The sequence below is a fragment of the Echinops telfairi genome, unplaced genomic scaffold (genome assembly GCF_000313985.2).
Source record: "Echinops telfairi isolate 266 unplaced genomic scaffold, ASM31398v2 ScPeMD7_7410;HRSCAF=8448, whole genome shotgun sequence".
NCBI lineage: Eukaryota > Metazoa > Chordata > Mammalia > Afrosoricida > Tenrecidae > Echinops > Echinops telfairi.
In genome coordinates, this window is record NW_022111310.1 from 10,148,293 (window position 1) to 10,170,155 (window position 21,863).

Genomic DNA, 21,863 nt, shown 5'->3' on the forward strand with positions numbered 1-21,863 from the left:
GTAATGATAGCCCTTTTTCCATGTCCTCTTCTGAATTCTTCTTGAACCTCTGGCAGCTCCTTGTCTACCTGCTGCTGTAACTATTGTTAATGATCATCGGTAAAAATTTTACTTTCATATGATATCAGTGATAATGTTCTATAGTTTGAGCACTCTATTGAGTCACTTTTCTTTGAAATGAGTACAAATATGGATCTCTTTCAGTTAGGTGGCCAATTAGTTGTCTTCCAAATTTCAGAGGACAAATGAGTAAGTGCTTGCATGCTTCATAAGCTTATTAAAAAAATTCAATTGATATTGATCAATCTCTGAAGTCTTGTTTTTGGCTGTTGTTTCAGTGCAGTTTGAACGTCTTCCTTCAGCACCACTGGCTCTTGCTCATATTCCACCTCCTGAAATGGTGGAAAGTCAATTAGTTCTTTGTAGAACAGTGATTCTGTGTATTTTCCCCATCTTCTTTGGATGCTTCCTGAATTATTCAATATTTTCCCTACAGAATAGTTTAATATTGCAACTCAAGGCTTCATTTTTTTTCTTCAGTTCTTTCTGTTTAAGATATGAGGAGTGTGTTCTTCCCTTTTGTTTTTCTAGCTTTAGGACTTGGCACATAGCATTATAATTATTTGACTTTGTCTTCTTGAATCGCCCTTTGAAATTTTTATACCCAGTTCTCTGACTTCATCATTTCCTCCATTTGCTTTAGCTACTATATGATTAATAGCAAGTTTCAGAGTTTCTTCTGACATCGTCTTTGATCTTTTATCTCTTTCCTGTCTTTTTAATGGTCATTTGCTTTCTTCGTGATGCTTTTGTTGTTCCCCCACACCTTATGAGGTCTTCTCTCATTAGTGTTCAAGGCATCAAATCTATTCTTGAGATGTTCTTGAAATTCAGCTGGCATAGATTCAAGGTTGCATTCTGGCTCTCATGGACTTGTTTTAATATTCTTCAGTTTGAACCTGAACTTACATATGAGCAATTGGTGCTCTGTTCCACAGTCAGCTTCTGACCTGGTTTTAGCTGCTGACAGTGAGCATTCCCTTTGTCTCTTCCCACAGATGGAGTCAATTTGAATTATGTGTATTCCATCTGGAGAAGTCCATGTGGATAGTCACCTTCTCTGTTATTGAAAAAAGTCGTTGTTGTCAAAAGCCATTGGTCTTGAAAAATTCCATCAGGTGATCTCCACCATTGTTTCTATCACCAAGACCATATTTTCAACTAGTGTTCCTTTCTGTTTCCCACTTTTGCATTCCATTTGTCAATAATTATCAGTGCATCTGGAGTGCATGTTTGATCAATTTTCAACTGAAGTATTTGGTCTAATTCTTCAATTTATTAATAACTTTTGTGGTTGGTTTGTAAATTTTAATAATAGTTGTATTGATTGGATTTCCTTGAAATTAGATAGATATAATCTTATCATAGACAGTATTGTACTTGAAGATTGATTTTGTAATGTCATTTTTGACAGTAAATATATCCTTTCTCTTGATTGTATTATTCCAGGCATACTAAATCAGACAATTTTCCTATTTAAAGTGGACCACACCAGTCCATTTCAGCTCCCTAATGCCTGGGATATCTATCTTTATGTAGTCCATGTCAGTTTTGATGACTTGCAATTGTCCTAGATTCCTACTTTATAGAGTCCAAGTTCCAATCATCAGCAGACTGTTGCAGCTGTTTATCCTTGTCTCGAGCCAGGCCTCGTTAGCAAATGAAGACCCCCAAGGAACCAGACCCCAAAACTTTACCCCACTCACCCAACTCATGTCACCACAATCAGTTCCACTCCGAGAAAGCAGCTCCTCCTCAGTCACATTTCTAGTGCCTTTGGACCCAGGGGTTCGTCCTCTGGCCCTATGCCTGACAATGTTCTGCTTCCTTTCGTTAGACCTTCAGTATCTGACAATGTTTAAAAGCTATGCATAAGGTTCTCAGCAGCTACCTTCCAAACACACACACGCACCATTTTGAAAGTCCCCTAATGACACTAAGATAAGTGTATTACTGAGAGAATTTGTCTTAAGCCATCCACTCTTTGTATTATCCTTTTCCATGTAGGCTATGTTGTTAGGAGAGTACAGTCCGTGCACAATGACATAATGCTTGGTAAAGTGGAGGGGCATCAAAAAAGAGTCACGCCTTCGACCAGATGGATTGGCACAGTGGCAACAATGGGCTCAAACATTAGAACAATTGGGAAGATGACACAAGACCATTGATGTTTTACTCTGTTGCACACAGGATCATATTGAGTCAGAACTGACTTAATGGCACCTAACGACAACAACAAGCAGGGTATCTGGGTTCGATTCCCGATCCATCAGTGGAGAGCATAATGCTCCAGTGCTAACCCGGTTTCAGTGAAGCCTTCACCCAACAATGGCCAAGGAAGAACTGCCCAGCAGTTCACTATAGAAAGACACCCAATGAAAACCTTATGGTCTTGAGTCTGATCTGCATCCGGTCATGGGGATGTCAGAGAATCCAGCACCATTTTACTCAGTTGTGCCTGGGTTCATCATATGCACGGGTTTCCATGAGCTGGAGCCCAACTTGATGACAGCGTGTAAGAAAAAATATTGTTTATCCTACTTATTCCTGAAATGAAAGCAATAAAACAATATAATCCCCCTAACGGCACTGACACGGTGGCTGCCACCATGAGCTCAAACATAAGAACAGTGGTGGGGACGGTGCAGAAGCAGTGCTCCGTTCTGCTGGGCACAGCATCACTAGGAGTTGGTACCAGCTTGGTGGTACCTACCCACCACATACGACCGAGCGCAGGGCTTTTGCTTGTGCTTTTCTTCTGCGCTGAAGAAAGTCAGATCATGAAAAAGAGTGTGCACCCGCAGAGTTTACTTCAAAGTTCTATCTTGTCCCAAATCCAGGAAAAATATGTTGTACCTAGCGTTCACCTTTAACATACTCTTTTATTTAATTTTTTTCAGGTACCAGTCATACTACGGATTCAGAAATGAGTTCGACATGAGTCTTTACCATATAGTACAGGTAAGAGGAAATGAAGCCAATAGTTTCAATATGATTAAAATGGCATAAATATGATGATAGCAATACGTTAACATTTATTGACTATGTTATTATTTTCCAAGGAGCTATTATCAGTATGTTACATACATGGTAAATGAATACATAGAGTGTATTATGAGTTATATTTTTTATGAATGCGTTCTACCTTTCCAACTAATTTAAAGATTGAAAAACAAAAACTTTCTTTATATCATTCTCGCTGTTATACCTATCTTGTGCATATCCTCAATTAAACCAAAATGAGTGTGTTTTGGTAGTAACTTGTGAATTGTTGATAAGTTAAATTGTTAAACAATGAAAGAGTTTCATACTCATTTTAATGACAACTGATGCCAAGGGACAGATTTATTATTAAAACCCATTTTGACCAAGTTGAATGGGGACTATGGGACAACTAATTTTAATAGCATTTAAAATGAACAATAACTTTAAATGCATAATAAAACCCCCAAATTATGAAGATATAAAATATAACGTTTCATAGATCAAAATGATGGATGGAGCATTAACCTTAGAAGTTAAAGGAGTGAAAACTGAAAGCAGAGATTAAGGGATAAAACAATTTTAGTATGTCATGCTGCAGTAACAAACAAAAATCTCAGTGACTTAAAATTATTGGCTCAGTTTTTAGCCAGTAATTTTTCCACATTGAAAAAAATGGACCATATCTAGGACAATTTGGGTTGTCAACAACTTGTGGCACAGTGGATATTGTGGTATCTAATTGCTAGAGGTCATGGTTACTGCTCAACATTCTATCATAAACAAAACAGATTCTCTCCCCAACAAATACTTTTTCAGCCTCAAATGTCATTAGTGCTTAGGTTGAGAAACCCTTGTGCTATGAACTAAATTAGATCCCACTAAAATATGTCCTGAAATGTTGGCCAGTATCGGTTGATATTTCCTAGTTAGAAATAAGTGTCTTTTGTTATATTAATGAGATTATACTAGTGTAAGGTGACTCCTCAACCAATTATTTCTGAATTTTAAAAAGAGAAAATGAATGCATAGAAGAGAAGGCACACTAGAGGAGAGAAGAGCACTAGAGAATGCCAGAAAATTCCAAGAAACATTAAGAAATGTCTGGGCTTGCTGGCAGTCACTAGAAACTAGGAAAGAAGCCTACATGGCCAAGACTCTAATTTGAACTTTCAGCCTCCAGATTTGTGAAAAAATACATCTCTTTTTAAAAGGCATTGATCTTGAGGTATATATTAGGGTGGCACCACCAAACTAAGATGCCTGGCTTGAAACAACAAAGTTATTTCTCACTCTTACAACACATTTATTGAGCAACTTAAAGATTTTCCTGAGATCATGACCATCCTCAGTAAGGGATCAAGGTAACGAACAGACATGAGTTACCAGAACATGGAGAGAAAAGAGAGAGCTTTGTCAAGTCTCACAATGGCACTTAAATGATTCCGTTCTGAGTGTATCATTTCCACTCAAATTCAAAGACCCAAACTAGACACATGGCTATAACCTACTCAAGCAAAAAGCAGCTCAAGAGTACAATCCTACAACGTATCCAGAATGGGGGGAGGGGGAACTAGCATGTCTGGTGCGTCATACTGATGAATACGTTGAAGCATCCAGTGTAGGAAATAAGAATGTTGGGCAGAATGCTGTCTCATGACAATCTAAAGTTCTGAATCCAAAGTAGGGTTCGCTTTCAGATACTCTTTTATTAGAAGACATGTATTCACAAGTATGGTTTGCAGATTCCGTCCCCACTCCCCCACCCCCAAGCTGGAACTGCTCAGAAAGAATGCTCACCTCACAATGTTTTTAATATGTAAAGGTGATTGATACAGTGCTTAACGTCTAAGAAATACTCTTTAAATACCATTTCTCCCTGTTCTTTTGTAGAGGGGATTTAAGAGCCATGGCATAGCTAAAGGTGAGCCCATCAGAAATGAGCCACCTCTTACATTCTCTACTCTCCAAAATGCAAAAGCTTCATATATTAGATATGACACCTTAGATCTTAGTTCTTTTTTAACAGTATTTCATCAAATGCCTTATGAGTTCCAGAACTCCACTATTGCTTTTCTCTTCTTCCTCCACACTATTGTTAGACTGAGTTTTCCAAACTGCGAATCAGGCTTGTTGTCCCCTTAGTAAACCTCCTTCACTGGCATTCTTAGGGGTGTAAAATCTAGCTCCTTAGTATGGCCTCCCCACCTTATGATTTCGTGTTTTCACTCTTCTACTTCATGTTGCCCAATTACTTACATTGGCCCCAAAGCAATGGTACTCTCCTAAGTTCTTTGCCTTTCTGAAAGCTGCCTTTATCTACTGACCTGGAAAATCATGCTTGAAACTTCAAAGAAACAGTCATCACTCTCCCCAGAAACTCTTGGCTGAGCTCCTACCCCCCAAATTCATTTATATCATAATATTTCAGTTATATATTTATTATATTATAAACATCAACTTACTTGATCTTCTCCCTTCATGTCTCTATCCACAGAGCCTTGGATAGGGCCTGACATAGTGTGGGGTTATAAGCAAATGTCTCTTGAATGAATCATTAAATTATTCATTTTATTGCTAGTCTTCAGAATGATTATTTTAATTATTTCATATTCTCCATTCAAGAAGCTATCCAACTGAAACAACGAAACAAATTTAAAGCAAGACACCATTCTCCCTCAATAAACTGGGGGTGGGTTTCATATAAAAAATAAATATGTTAAGTAGACAAAAGTCTTTGATAAAGACTTTCTTTATCAAAAGTAAATCACTGAGAGTATTAAAGTAACTGAATAAAGGTTAGACAAATAAGACAAAAAGTAGAGGAAGGATTTCTTTCCACTGTCATGAAAATATTTTCCTCCCCTTTCTAGGGAAAGAGAGGACAGATAATAGAATCAGGAGATTCACCCTGGAAAATTATATAATTTTCCAGAGATTTCTACTTTCTGATTTTTATTTAGAGATATAAAAAAAAATCATACGTTTACAAACATGCCTCAACTGCTGTCCCTACCACGAGTTATAAAATTGTAATCTACAAGGAGATGGCCAGTTTGCCAACTCTACCTGCAAAACTTCTTTTCAGTAGAAACCATCTTCATGTATTTATCATTGAAGTGAATCTATTCTAAGAACCTAGCTTCTATCGGGTTTTAACAGGAACAAGAGAGCTCCCCTGGAGAACGCTTTCCTTCAAGGTCATAGAGGTCTTACAGAGTTGTTAGTAGCCGGTTTATCCTGGACCTGAAGAATGAGAAGGTGTTGAATCGGGAGAGAGAAGAGGGTCGTGGTAGTGGGAGGTCTCTTTAGGGAGATGGAATTGTGAGTCTGAGTCTTGAAGTGGTGGTGGTGCGGATGGGGGATGTTAGGGCATCTTCAGGGAGCAGGAATGTAAGTCAGTACTGTAAACGTGGCGTGGGACAGCTTCTTTGATTATGGGTCTGGAGGAATCCAGCTCCATAAGCGAGTCGCCTGCCTGAAGGCACCCCACAGTTCTTCCCTCTCCTGCTGGGATGCCCACTGCTCCATCTCCTGGCCCTGCTGCTGCTGCTCCCCCCACTCCTCTGGGGATAGCTGTCTCCTGGGTGAAGGAGGTTCCACGCACAGGGACCTTGGAGTCCAAAGAAAGCATTCCGCTTCTGTCTTTTCTCTCTTGCTGGTAGTAGATCCCCCTCCTTACTGTCTCTAATGGAGCTGATTTTATACCCAACAGGATGCAATCACAGTGAACCCTTTAGTAATCACTCACAGCTGAATTACAAAATCCCCTCAGTATCTCCCCCTACCTTTTTACCCAGACCTATCAGGAAACCAGAAGTCATTTGATAGGAGTAACAAAGACTATGGTTAGGAGAGATGGAGTAAATAGCTCACTGCATTGCAAGTCCAGTGTGCCTGAAACCCTGAGGGTGAGAGAGGAAGTCAAAGATGAAGTTGGAGTAATCACTGGGGCCAGACATGGTACTCCATATGAAACCTAAACCACCAGCAAGTCAATTCCCGGTGATCCTTTGTGCTACAGAGTAGAATGAACTATTATATTTGCAGAAGCAGAGCAACAGGGCTTTCTTCTCCAGCACTATAGGGGGATTCATTGCCAATCTTTAGTTTAGTACTTGAGCCCCCAAACCATATTAATGATAGAGAATAACAAAAATGAGTGCTTGCCTCAGACCTTTTTGCAGTTAATGTCCTGGCTATACCTGAGAAAGAAGTACCCTCTCCTCTAATAAGGGGCTCATTTGAAACATTTATATATGTCAAGTGTACTCTCTTTAATTCTTAAGAAGAGGAATTAAGATTCAGAGACAGGAGTTGATAGAACAAGGTAGGATAAATTTTAATTAACACAGATGAAATTCTGCCTTGGTCAATTGAACTCCATCTCAGTAGAAAATATTTTGAAGCAACTTTGTTCCTCCACAATTTTGCCTGTGACCAGTCAGGACTATGCACATCAATTCTGTGGACAATGGTTTCCATTTCATTGCTTTTATAAATGGATTTGCATGGTTTTCTTCAGGCCAAGTCTCTGTGAATCTTCAAGCCAGGGCCAGAATGAATTTGCATGGCTGCTGAACATAGAACGCTCATTGCTACCATGCAATAGAGCATTCTCATGCTACCTCACTTTCCTAGAATTTACACAGCTCAGAATTTGTCAGAGTTAAAGTGGACTGAAAGAGATTTGCCTTAAAAAGAAAAAGATCTTTGATACAGTCAAGGTCATAGTGAAGCAGCACATTCACAAATATCACTCTAATTTCTCCCAGAAAAAGAAATAATGAAAAACTGAAAAATTTAAGTTATGTTTTAATAATTTATTTGATGAGCAGTATTTGCACAAAGTAGAGCAGTGTCTGGAACAGAATCACAAGTATCTTTTTTCTTAATGCTGGACAGAGAGGATGATAGACTCCCGGATGTCGTAATGTCAGCCCTTCATGAACGCACTTCCTGGCCTGCCACTTGCGCTCTCTTAGGTTTCCTGTCTGCTCTCTTTCCTTTCAGCACCAGCTCTTACAAGTTTGGGCTACTTTTACACAAAGAAACACAATTATTGAATTTTTAGCAAAGCTTGTGGAACCACAAAACTGATAAAAACATAAGCTGGGGTGTCGGCCAGGGTGTTTACATCAAATGGCTCGGACAAAACTCAAGTCCTGTAACCCAGGTGGTTCAAATTGCTTTGCAGCAAAATGACAGATCACTTTACACCGTCATGTTGCAAACCACGTCTGAAGAGCTGCATTCATGGACACAGAATCCACAAATGCTATACGTCTCCTCTCTTGCTCATTGCCACCTATACTGCATTTTGCTTTTTATGTAAATATATTCTGAGTTATATGCTCTTTATGTGCAGTATATTCTCAACTCACTCTGTCTTGGGTCTCTCTTTGAGTTTCTGCCTTTGACTATGAACTTGTCACAATACTTTCATCAATTTATCATTGATTCTGAACTTAAATAGCACCCCTGATATCCTTGTAGCAAGTTTTAATTCTACATCTACCAAATTTTACTTGACCAAGGATATAAAGAAAACTCAGATTACATCAGTATCTAGTTTATCTTACTCTCGGTGTAAATAAAGTTCTTAAAAGCATATTCTTAATGGTAAGTCATAAATTCAGTGTTCTACTAATATGTGTTCATGAAAACAATGTTTATGAAGCAGTAGCAATAGAAGGAAATTATTATGATGTAGTATTAAGTGACGGAAACAAAATTCAAAATTGTAAGTAGAGGGTGATGTCATCTGTTTTTGAAAAAAAATAGAGGGGTACTTAGGCAAAATTCAATATACAAAAAAATCAATAGCCATCAGCTTTGGAAATATGAATAACTTTAACTTTCCACTTAAATATCCTGGATTTCTATTTTTTGAACAATTTATTAAAAATGTATTTCAAATGGTCAGTAGTGCTTGTGAATCACCTTCGAAATGTGGACTGACTCTGAAACACTACTGAAATTCCTCCACAGTTTCAGAGGCTACAAATCAAGGGCAGCAACTTGAGGAATTTAATGAAGAACAAGAAACAAATTCCAACTTCAATTCCCCTGCAGATATGACAGGATTTTAAAATGTGCCTGGAAAACTGCATCTGGGGTTTTGCCAATCCCATAACGTTTGGGACGTTTGCTGAACCCAAAACACAGCCGGGCCCACCCATCCATAATTAAAGCCCTCCCCCCAAATGAATTCATTGCTTTGTGGCACCATCTGTCTCATTCCCTTATTTACATAATAGGGAAGCCAGCTCTGACTGCAGCAAATGAGAAGCGATAAAAGAATAGAGAGTGGAGATGAAATGTATACATATATACATCAGATTATGCATAATATGGTCAAATACCTCCAAATGAAAATTTTTTAAAAATTCAAAACCGGTCACAATTTTCACCTGGGCCTCTTTCCAGCTCTCCGAGCCTCCTTCCTCTCCCTGCTGCGTCTGCAGCTCTCAGTAATGCGGCTTGTCTCACTGAAAGAGTTCATTTGTCACATTTTATTTTATTAAATAGTTTATTTTCCTCTTGTGGACCCATTAAAATGCCAGTTAGAGAAAGTGGCATAAATCAATTGTGTGTGGTATTTACTAAGGATGCAGCGGAAATAAGCAGGTTGCTGTTAACCAGAAATTAGAAAGGGAAAAAAAAAACTGTCCCCAATCTAGAGCTTCCTTGATTCCCTCTCATTTTCCTTCTGGCTCTCTCTTGGGAAGGTTCTGCCCTAATAATGAGGGCACCAGCCGAGGAGCTGTTCAAAGACAGACAAAGGACGGATTTTTAAAAATATGCAGCAGCCACTCTAATCCCCTGTTGTGTCCTTTCCTGCAGGGGCAGCGGTGGAACAGCCTTCCCTGGCCCCATGGAAGCAGTAGGCTATAGAGGGGTGGGGTAGGGGAGCACTAGTGTACAAGTTGTGTAACTTGGACACATCTTTGGGCTCTGAGGCTAACGTTCTATGACCCTGGGCAAGTCCGGTCTCTGTTGTCTGATGAATGGCCCACTTGGAGGCTGAGATGATGCTCATGCTGTGGAGTTGGCGTCCCTGTTTCCATGCCTCTGATATCAGTGCATGCAATAACAGTCACATACACTGATGGTCTGAGCTAACGCTCCCCCAAAGCTCACTAGTCACCAGGACTGAGTGTCCTCAGGCCAGAAGAAGGAAAGATGCCAAGACTGAGAAACACACATTATCTTCTCCAGCAAGTCAAGCTCTTGCAGGCAGAGATCAGGAGGGAGCCTTCTCAGCACTGACAGCCAGGAGATCAGCCACACCTCCGGTTAAAACTGTCTGAAGCGAGTCCTGAGAACAGTGGCTTCAGGAACTAGAGAAACTGAGGAGTCAAACTGGGACACACTGGAGAAATTCCTCACCCTCTCTCCACATCTCCAATTGGAACCTCTAGAGCCGGGATCCGGCATCAGTATCTTTAATGCATTGTGCAGGCCATCCTGATTCTGAGCCCAGGTTTGGAAACGAATAGTTACCATAACTCTTACTGTAACTAAGGAAAAAGAGACAAGAACTTAACTGCAGAAGGAATTTGACACATATGTGTCAATATTCAGAGATCATTGACTAGCAGGATCAACAAAGTCTGTAGTAGCTGCATTCTTGAGGCGCAGGGATGTTCATGAGGACACCTGCAATTGCCCTGAGGCCAGAATCCTGTCTTTTTTATTTCTTGGCTGAGGGTCAAGCATACAGGGTTCAGCCTGAGTTTCTAACCTATATGCCTGGCGATGCAGGAGAACTGCAGCAACAACAAGTGGTCCCTCCTCACTGTCTCCATCCGGTCACTAAAGCCCTCTTCAAAAGAGAAAAGAAATTAGATATATATATATAGTGAGAGAGAGAGTAGTAGTATTCAGTGTTGTATAGACCACTTAGAATTACTTAATCTTATGTGATGAATAAATTAAAATAGTTTTGAAAAGAAATTCAAGGTTTAAAAAATGTAACACAATCCTAATACAACCGCTGTGCTTACCTTGCAAAGGTAGCTTGAAGGCCAATCTGTTCAATTTCTGTTCCCACCAGAGGCCTGCTCTGAACCCCACTCCTATCTGTCCCGAGAAGCTGACATACTGCTGAAAACAGTGCAGAGGCCTAGCAGCCAACAACATGTAGCAGGGAAGGCACCTGGTTAGGATTTCTGGGTCTTTGACTTATGAAATGCATGATCTTAAAAAAAGTTGGTAAACATCATCATCCTCTGAAAAATGGCATATTAGTGAACTAGCTCAGGGTTGGAAGGAGGATCAGTTAGACAATGCATAAGAAAGATCTAAGCAAACAGTAACAATAATGTGAGTGTTAAAAGACATGGTGCTGAGGTTCCCTGAGCTGGCAGACGAATAGAAAAAATAAAAATAATCAGGAAATTAAATGAATGAAGTTCAAGTTCCCGTGGAAGTTCAAAGGTAGATGGAGGGCAAGGACACTCTGAATATATATCGAGGCACTTCCCATTGGAAAGTGGATTTGAAAGAGGATTAGAGTTGGTTAAAGGTTTTCTAAGAGGTCAAAGGGAAACCGTATATGAACACATATGGGAATCACAAGCATGCTGATTCCAGAGAGTAGGAAGAAACATTGACACAGTTGGTTCAGAGGGTGCATTTGGAGGTCTCCACAGCAAACCTTCCCCTCTATCTGTCAGTTTGTTGAACTGTGGCGACGTTAGGGTTGTTGTAATGCTGAAAGCCAGGCCATCAGTATTACAAATGTCAGCAGGGGCGTCAATGGCTAACAGGTTTCAGCGGAGCTTCCAGACGAAGAACCGACTCTGAAGAAGTAACCGACTGTCCCCTCCCGAGGAGGCATTAGCCGCTGAGCACTTTATGGACGGCAGCAGAACGTCATCTGCTATCGAGCTGTAAAGTGAGCCTTCCGGGGCGGAAGGCTCTCAGAATATGCCCGGGGAAGAGCTGTCTCCTCACAGCAGAGTTGCCTGTAATGGCGTGGATGGAGCTAAGCTTGCAGGACCTTCGTTTCCTGCTCAGTGTGACTCCAAAGATGACAGGACAGGTGAAAACAGCCATTCATAACCAGAACATGGAATGTATGCAGTATGAACCTAGGAAAATTAGAAGTCACCAAGAATAAAATGGAATGCATAAAGGTTCATGTCCTAAGCATTAGTAAGGTGAAATTGATTGATATTGACTATTTTGAATCAGACCAGCATACGGGCTATTCTGTCAGGAATAACCGTATAAAAAGGGTTGGTGCCGCATTCATCATCTAAAAGAATATTTCAAGATATACCTTCAAGTGCAATACTGTGATAGGGTAATTCGTATATGCCTACAAGTGAGATCAGTAAATATTATGTAAATTTATTCACCAACCACTAAAGCCAATGAAGAAGAAATTGAATAATTATACCGATTTCTTCCATCTGAAATTGATCGATATGCAATTAAAGTGCATTTAGAATTACCACTGAGGAGATTGTGAACGTTGAAAACAAAGCTCTAACCACCAATGCTGTCAAGTGATTCTGACTCACAGCAACCATGTTGTGCCGTGGAGAATGTTCCTCGTGGTTTCTGAGAGTTTAAATCTGCATTGTTAGGTGCCTTGAGTTGGTTTCAACCCCGTCCTTTGCCATCCTCACAAATGTTCTTATGCCTGAGCTCATTGTTGCAGCCACTGTGTTAATCATCTCATTGATGGCCTTCCTCCCTTCGCCTCCCCCTCCACTTTACCAAGCATGATGTCTTTCTCTACGGACTGGCCTCTCCTGGAAACATCGCTGAGGTGTGTAAAATGGAGCCTCTCCATCCCTGCATCTAATGAGCACACTAGCTGTACTTCTTGCAAGACAGATTTGTTTGTCTTCCTTGCAATCCTTATCCTTTTGGACAACGAATGCAACTCCATTCCTCTTAATTGTGTCATTCTTGGCATAGTAACATATGATTTTTAAAAAATTCAAAATGGCCAATACCCATCCATTTCAGCTCACTAACCCCTAGGTCATTGATCTTTATGCATTCCTTTTTTTTAAAACCATTTCCAATTTTCTTAGATTGATACTTCTTACATTCCTAGTTCTGATTATTAGATTTTGAAGCTATTTCTTCTCCTGTGGAGTTGTGTCCAATCAGTGAATGAAGACCCAATTGCTCCACTGTACAGGCTCTACACCATGTCACCTTGTTAGACTGCACTTTGACAAAGCAGCCCCTCCTTAGTCACATTGCTAGTGCCTTCTGATCAGAGGGTCTCATTCTCTGGCATTATCTCTGACAGTGTTCTACTTTCATTAAGTATCTAATTCCATTTCAGTACCTGATAATGTTTCCATGCTTGCATGTTTTCAGTGGCTACTTGCTCAAAAGTGGGAAGTCAATTCCTTCTTCTTAGTCTGTTCTTAGTCTGGAGCTCTGCTGGACCGACCCTGTTTATTTTGGGTGACCCTGATAGCATTTAAAATACCAATGACGTACTTTCTACCATCACAGCAACACACAAGCCACTGCAGTATAACAAACGGACAGACAAGTGGTGGTATAAATCTTTATGGGAGTACAAAGCCTCATCTTCCTCCCTTGGAGCAGCTGGTGAGTTCGAACCACTAACCTTTCATTCAGTAGTGTAAAGCGTGACCTACTATTCTATCAGGAGAAAGTATCGAAACCCAAAGACTCACTGCCATTGAGTCAATACCAACAAGTAGCAACGCTACAGGACAGGGTAGAACTGCCCGGTGAGTTTCTGAGACCCTTTACAGGAGTAGAAAGCCCTTTCTCTGGAGGAATTGGCGGGTGACTTTGAACTGCTGACCTTGTGGTTAGCAGCCTAATGCATAACCACTATGACAAGAGAAAGGGTCAGTAGCTTGAAAATGTGATAGTATGATAACGTGAAAGATGATGATAGTATGACAGAATTTTGCAAGACAAATAAAATTTCATTGCAAATACCATTTGCAACAACATAATTGCAACTATATATGTTAACCTTGCCAGATAAAATACATGGGAATCAAATGAATTACATCTCTGGGAAGAAATGATGAAAAAGTATCATTAACCAAAACAAGGACAGAAACTATAGGGCAGGCCTTCAATTGCTCTTATTGATAGAAATTAATCAGTCTACAAGACCAAGTATGAACATGAATACTCCCCGTCTGAATTTAGAGATCATCTCAAGAACAGAGTTGACTCATTGAACAATACCGACTGAAGACCTGAAGATTTACAGGATGGCATCAAGAACGTTGTACATGAAGAAAGCACAAGATAATGAGACTGGCATAAATTGAAGACTAACATGAATTTCAGAAGAGTCTCTGAAATTGGTTTTTGAACAAAGAGTAGCTACAGTGAATGAAAGAAATGATGAAGTGACGGAGTCAAACAAAATTGTTCTGAGATTCTCTTGAGAAGACAAAATAAAGTACTGCAATGAAATGTGGAAAGACTTAGTGGTAGAAAATAAAAAGGGAAGAACACATTCAGGATACCGCAAGCAGAAAAAGCTGAAGAAAAAAAATGAAACCCTTATGCTGCAGTATTAAAGGATTTGATGGGCAAAATCAGGAGAACGACAAGGCTTGCAGATAACAGAAACAGAAACCCACAGGGGCAGTTCTATCTGTCCTAAAAGTGCTCTATGACTGAATTGATAGCATGGCAGTGACTTTTATTTTGATAGGTAAAATACTGAATGCTACAGAAACGATCAAAAGAAGATGGGATGAATACCCAGAATCACTGTACTAAACATGATTGGTTGATTTTAAAGCATTTTAAAAAGGTAGCATATAATCAAATACTGCTGGTCTTGAAGGAAGTCAAACTGCTTTGAAGACACTGGGAAACAGTAAGTCCCTAAGAATTGGTGGACTATCAATTGAAATGATTTAACAAACTGAGGCAGCACTGGAAACTCACCAATGACAATGAATTATTTGGTATGGCTTTTCCACCCTTTGTAAACTCCATCCTGTCACTGAAAATAAGGCATTGATGACTCAAAAGAGGAGGTAAGTCCGTTTTCCCATTGCAGTGGGTTTAAAAGTAAGCCATCTCAGAAGTGGAAAGAGAGGACGCCATTAAAAAAGAAAAACCACCAGAGAAGCATATTTGAGATCCCTGTCTGCAATGGGGGTGGTAATGCAGACACCAGAGAACACCGCAGCAAGACCATGAAACAGAGCAGGGAGATTCCTAGCCCATGGAATAAGTAAATCCGTGTACCTTTCCGTGACAGTGTTCGATACCTTTGGGCACTGACTAGTGCTCGAAGAGCTTTGTAATAAGCAGCGCAGAGTCCATGTGGTCAAGTAGTGGAGAGGCTAAAGACCAGAGAGAGACTTGCATAGCTGAGAAGAAGAAGGGCTGCTGTAGATTACAGGACTGTAGCCTCAATATTTCTGATCCTTTCTCATGGTAACCTGTTAATTTCCCTACTAACATTCTTGGATCTTGAGTCTTGCATATAAGTCATTTCAACAGATTAATGAACTCAGCAGATAAGTAGTGTTCCATGGGAGGGACAGTTTGTGACAGAATAGGGTAAAGGAAGTTGGATGGTGGAGGGATGTTAACCCTCAGCCTGGTGGCAATCAGCCACAGGTGTGGAACTGGATTCTCTTTCTGCCTTGTGTACGCAGAGGAGGTCAACACAGCCCTCGATCCCATTTCCTCACTAGTCTATTGATGTCAAGACATTGGAAAGACAGCTATCTGACCAACCACCTGGAAGAGTCACATATTTGTGCTCATTCCAAAGAAACAGGAGCCAACAGAATATTGGACTTATCAAACAATATTATTAATATCACATGCAAGGAAAATTTTGCTGACAACTCAAAATTTGTAGCACAAGTACATCAATAGGGAAAACCCCAAAATTCAAGCCAGATTCAGATAAGGAGAAGAAAGAAGGGTTGTATTATTTTTGGTGAAATTAGAACTGTACTTTTGCACTCATCATCACTGGTGACAGTTACACATCCTGATACTGAGAATAGTTACATACTGAGAATAGTTACACATACAGCCAGGCGACACTCACTGCCATAGGATCAATTCTGACTCATCAGAAGGGGTTGATTCTTTGCTGATATGAGATGTGTCATGAATGAAAAGAATGTCAGAAATATGTTTGCTTATGTTTTATTGATTATTCAAAGGCTTTAATTAAATTGTGTGGATTATAAAAAAAATATGGACATGACTGAGAAGAATGGGATTCAAAAATATTTGATTTTGCTCAGGATCCTGTGCATCGACAAAGAATCAAGCATTTGAACATAACCTAAATCATTTAAATAAGGAAAACTACCCTGTTTCCCCAAAAGTAAGACATCCCCCCAAATAAGACCTACTTACAGTTTTGCCTCTTGCTGAAATATAAGGCATCCCCCCCAAAAATAAGACCTCCCCTAAAATAAGGCCCCCAAAGCTACCATAACTCTGGACTCTGGACAGTAGCGGTGGGCGCCGCCATGCAGTTCACTGTTGGCCGCAGCGCAGCTGGAGCAGTGAGGAAGTGCGAGGTCTCTTTGAATAAAACAATAAACAAATGTGTACCATATTCTTCTTCATGGAAAAATAAGACATCCCTGAAAATAAGACCTAGTGCACCTTTGGGAGCAAAAATTAATAGAAGACACTGTCTTATTTTCGGGGAAACAGGGTATGTATTCTTTCACCACACTTATTCAATTTATATGCTAAATAAATAATTCTAGAGTTCTATAGAGAAGAATGCATCAGGATTAGAGAGACACTCATTAACAACCCATTATGACATGCAGATGACACAATTTTGTTTGCTGAAAGTGAGGAGGATTCAAAGGACTTACTGATGAAGAGGAAAGACTACATCCTTCAGGATGGATTACACTTCAGTTCAATGAAAACAAAAATTCTCACAACTGAATCAAGCAACAAATCAGGATAAATGGAAAATTATATTCAAACTGTCAAAGGGTTGCTTACTTGGATCCACCAGCAACATTCCACCACTTGTCTGTCAGTTTGTCATACCATGCTGTCTTGTGCCTGCTCTGATGCTGAAAGTGTGTCTCTGGCATTTCAAAAGCCAGCAGGGTCACCCAAAGTGAACAGAGTCATTGGAGCTTCCCGACTAAAATCAGACAATGGCTAAGGACTCAGTGTAAATAACAAAATCCTTACAACTAGACCAACAGGTAACATAATGATAAATGGAGAAAAGATTGATGGTGTCAAGGATTTTTCCTTGTTTGGATTTACAATCAATGCTCATGGAAGCAGAAAACAAGAGACCAAAAAACATATTACATTGGGCATATCTGCTGCTCTTTCGAATATTGACGAGCAAGGATGTTACTTTGAGGATAGATATATGTCTGATCCTAGCTATGGCATTTTTGATTGCCTCATATGCATGTGAAAGTTGGACATTGAATGAGAAGACAGAAGAATTCATGCACTTGAATTGGGATGCCAGAGAAGAATATTGAAAGTACCATCAACTGCTAAAAGGGCAAACTGATCTGTTTTTGAAGAAGTATGTCCAGAAGGCTCCTTAGAAGTGAGGATTGTAAGACTTCTCATGTGCTTTGGACATCGTGGCAGTTAAATAATCTGTCAACTTGAGCGAAGGGGTGTTGTCTAGCTCATGAATCAGGTCATAGCCAATAATGGCTATGTGGGCCTGGTCTTCTCCTGAGGATTTTGGGAACTCCATTCTTCCTCCCTGGAGGTGGGACACACATTCTCTCTGCCTTTACAATTCTGTTGACAAGCCACAAGGAGCTATGCTGATTGCAGCCAGAGCCCTGGAGCTGGAGGAGCCACGGGGAGAACTATGCCAACATTGAGATGCTTCCACCACCACTGGATCCACGAGATTTTTCACCCACTGGCCTGTGATCTTCCTGCATCCGGCATTATTACATGTGTAGTGTGAGTTGTTAGTTGACTTATCCATCATCTTAGTCTATATACTTCTTAAGACACTGTTTCCATACTTCTAGCCTTTGCCTGAAGAATTCTGCACTCTTCAATTTATACCTCTCTTCCTTGATTTTATAGAGGAATTTATAGACTGGTACTGGACATAAGGGCTAATATTGGGCTTACAGACTTGATCTGGACTGGGCTGGGATGTTTTCTTAATATACACTTACTCTTTGATATAAAACTCTTTCATATACATATGTGAGTCTCCCTAGATTTGTTTCTCTAGTCAACTCAGAGTAACACATTATAGAAACAAAACCAGGATACTTATGATTATTTATATAGATATATACAGCAAGAAGGAATTTAACAGCTAATTAGTCCACTCAGCAGTACACTTCCATGGAATAGTTAATTCAGTTCCATGGAAGAGTTAATATACTGGAAGTCCCTCAACTCATGTGGGCTGCTGGGTCCAAGCTCAAGGAAGCAGACAGCAGAGTCTGCCCATAGGCAGCAAACAGCAGGATGGGTCAACAACAGTCAGTAGCTCAGGAGCTTAGCGAAGCAGGCCCTGATGGGATATCGAACTCAAGCAATGCAAGGCAACAGGATCCACCAGCCTCAAGCTCAAGTGATGTACGCACCAGCAGCATGGCAAAGCAGGTCAGGAAGGAGCCTCAAGCTTTAGCAACAAGATCCACAGTTTGGTTTGGCCCACAAGTAGTGTAGCTCACAGGCTGAAGCAGAGAACTAGCTAAAGCAGCAGCACTCTGGTCCGAGAGATGGGGGCCGGCCTTACAGAGCTATTTATCTTTTGGTCTTCCAATCAAACTGGCCTGATTAATCCCACATGTTCCTATTGGCCAGGCTGGCACACTAAATCTAACCAGACATGTTATTAGCTAGAGAAGAACATCATGGTAAAGTAGAGAAAGCTTCAGTGGAAAAGAGAAAATCCCTAAATAAGCAACACTGTGATGAAGGCCAATATCAAATTTGTAACAAAATTCAAGTGGACACCTTTCCCAAATCACTGAAACGTTTCAGAATTTTAAAGAAATGCTGCCCCACATAAAACAACAGTTTTCAGATGGACCAATTGTTAAGGAAGGTCAGAAAACCCTAGATGAGCCAAGAGAGGGAAGGTTGTTAACGTCAGCAAATGAAGGATTGTGGTTGAAGTATGGACCTTTGTGGGAAAAGACTATGTTTATCATCTATAGCTCCTGAAGTTGAGTATTTTAAATTTTGAGCAATCATCTTGGCCTTAGCAAACTTTCATAGAGCCAAAAGCAATGAGTGAATATCAGCTAGCTCAAAGAACAGATCCTTCTATCAGACTTTTAACAAGATCAAAGCTAATGAAGGCAATTTTGTGGAGTTAATCATAGCCTGGGATAAGGTTTTGCTTTAGAAATCTGATTCAAAGAGCAAGGTACAATAAAAATAGTGACTTCTGAGGGAATCGACAGGACCACTTAAAATCAAGGCAGAGAGGTATAAATTGAAGAGTGTAGAATTGTTCAAGCAAAGGTTAGAACTAAGGATACAGTGTCTTCAGAAGTATATAACCCAGATGATGGATATGTCCACAATAACGTCACATTTTGATGTTTTTGCTTAAAAAAGGTTTCAATGATTTTATAACATTCTAATATTTGATGTTTTTATTTTTACTCTAATACTCAATGTTTTTATTTAGTCTTTATTAACCATTCATAAGTTAACCATTGTCTACTAGTAATGTTCATCACCAGTTATTCAGTACTTTAAAATTTTACTAAGCCTTTTTGCATTTTATAAACCTCATTTAGACCTTATGAAAACTGTTATTTTTCCATTTCACAGGTGAAATCATCTAGAAAACAATAGATACTAGTAATTGAATTTTCTTTTCTTTTGTTTCTGGACCTGTGCTAAAACTTTACATATATTGCTTCTTATCCTCATAATCCCTGTACGAAGCATTATCATTACATCTTAGTCCCAGAAAACAGAGGATCAGGATAGTCATATAGTCCAGTAGGTGAAATAGCAAGTCTGCAGTTCAGTGAAGTTTTTGCTAAGGCTCTCAGAGTCATGGTCTCTGATTCCTACCAATTGATTGGGTGAAAACATGCAAATAAGGTATATGAAACTTTAATGGAAGGATTGGTCAATTTTACCATCCTGCTGGCTATAAAATGACCCATCTCAGAACCAGGAATTGGGGGGTCTCACTGTCATCAAGAAAGAAGAGCCACTACTGAATAATGTTCTTTGGCCCCTAAGATCCTTTGTGCATGGAACCTCTTCCATGCAGGACATAAGCATGACATCCGAGAAGCACTAACCACAGAGGAGCAGCAGGATCAAGAACATGGAATAGGGCAGAGGTCAAGGGACCATGTGACTGAGAGGCTGAGGACTAGAGGTGGGGGTCTGCCTTCAGGCAAGACTGAGAAGTTTCTCTCCAGGTCAAACATCTGCCTCTGAATATTTCTGATCCTGAAATTGTAACTTGATAATTTCCCCCAAGAGGCCACATAATTGTGAATATTTTCTGTGAGTTCTGAGTGGCCATTTCAATGAATTATCAAACCCAAGAGACAAGTAGAGAGGGCCTATAGGAGGGTTGGTGTCAGATTAGCAACGAGGAAAGAGGACGTAGGCATGTTTCATCTCTGTCTCATAGGAATTGGCCTTGGGGTGAAGTTGGGTTTATTCTCCTTCCCCTTTGTGAATTCAGAGGGAATCACACATCCCTGCCACACCATTCTCACAAGATGTTAATAAATTGAGCTGTCAGGAGAATAGAGTCAAAGATTCACATCCCAGAGTGATTAATTCAACATTCAATAAACATGAGTGTGGCATTATTCCTGGACTTAAAGGAGATCAGTCTTGGCTGATCTAGGCCATAGTCTGCCTTCTGATTTGGGGCCCCAGCAACCAGCCTAGACCTTCACTTAATGTATCTAATGTAATAGCTCTAGGAACCTTGCAAGGCAAGAATAAAGATAGTAAAGACTTGCCAAAATTCTTCAGTTTCGATGTAACAAAGATTAGATATTTACCAATTTTACTGGTATTTCATTTCCATTACTTTAACTATATTCTCATTATTAATTATCTCTCTTTTGGCATGAAGCTTCTGTTTACCCATTCCCAAGCCACTCATACTCAAACTTTCAGTAGATAAACTAACTCCCATTTACAAAAAAAAAAGGTAACCATTCATCACGTTCCTTCTCAGAATTTCTTCTTCATTACCTACCCTGGATTCTTGTCTCCATCTACTAAGAGATCAAGAATCCATCCAAAGTAAAACTTTCCCACTGGGTTGAGGACAAAATAGTGTAGTGGTAAAAGCACATGTACATATGTACTATTAGCTCCTGCATAACACAGTATCACTTTCCCATTTATGGAATGTCTCATTCTTTCTTTTATTAAATGGTGTCCAAATATTGAGAGCTCACTAAATCTAATTTAACCATAGCAACAAATCTTGAAATAGGTACCTTCATCATACGAATTATGAAAATGAAGTTTTAACAGACTACGAAGTCTAGCCAGTCACACAATTAAAAATAACGGATAGAATCAAGGTAAAATCCAAAATCTGTCAGAACCTCTGGGGCTTACTGTCTCCCTGATTGTGGTTCCTTTATCATAAATAAATGTGCTGGATTGATCAGTTTGGCCTCACAATGTTTATATACCAAAATTTCCTTGTCTATTCTCTTACTGATGGGCTTTTGAACTGTTTCAAACTCCTTGCTATTGTGAACAGTGCTGCAATGAACACAGGAGTGCATATGTTTGTTTTTGTTTGGTTCTTGTTTCTCTAGAGCATAGACTCGGCGGGTATATTGCTATCACATGGAATTTCTATTTCCAGTTGT